General features: G+C 36.1%; 1 protein-coding gene and 1 long non-coding RNA gene across 16 annotated transcripts in view; one reads left to right on the top strand and one right to left on the bottom strand.

Moving 5' to 3' along the window:
* The window catches only part of st3gal3b (ST3 beta-galactoside alpha-2,3-sialyltransferase 3b), a 62,813-nt gene that overhangs the window by 43,346 nt on the left and 18,877 nt on the right, over positions 1-590 (bottom strand). The window lies entirely within an intron of this gene.
* The window catches only part of LOC116698974 (uncharacterized), an 18,415-nt gene that overhangs the window by 4,700 nt on the left and 13,125 nt on the right, over positions 1-590 (top strand). The window lies entirely within an intron of this gene.

The following is a 590-nucleotide window of genomic DNA, read 5'->3' as shown; positions in this document are numbered from 1 at the left end:
GAATGCGGATACTCTAATGTCTACCATTACAGCAGTGCCCTTCATTTAGTAGAGTAACGATTAAGATTTTAGCAACTGTTGCACATTTCTGTTCTACATCCCTTTTCAGAGTAATCGTTTGAATCTTTTTTACAGAAGTAACTTTTAATTAGAAGAGGGTTAACGAACAAACAAAAACCCACATAGGTTTTAGAGAGAAAAATATCAACACATCCCTCTTAACTCTATGAAAACAATCAAGAGCACAGCGGCCACGTTGTTTCATCCAAATGCTGATCATTTATCACGACAAAAACTACAAAGCCCTCTTCAAAACAGAACAACAAATGTGCCTTGTGACAAAAAAAACAGGATCAAATTCTGCAAACAGGATCCAAAATGAACTTTTTCCTCCATCAGCCAAATGGCTTGTGAATGTTCCAATTTTACCAGCCACTCAACAGATTAGGCTACTATTGTTTTTTTTGGCCGGTGAGTAGCATATATACCAGCCACTTACATATTAAAATTCAGGGATTAAAAACTACAAAATCTTATTCTTAAAATAAAAGGCGGAAAGCCCAATGAGGTGGAAAATCAACTGCAGAAAG

The sequence above is a fragment of the Etheostoma spectabile genome, chromosome 12 (assembly GCF_008692095.1).
Source record: "Etheostoma spectabile isolate EspeVRDwgs_2016 chromosome 12, UIUC_Espe_1.0, whole genome shotgun sequence".
NCBI classification, from domain to species: Eukaryota; Metazoa; Chordata; class Actinopteri; order Perciformes; family Percidae; genus Etheostoma; species Etheostoma spectabile.
Note: the sequence above shows the minus strand (reverse complement) of the source record. Positions and strands in the feature narration are given on the sequence as shown.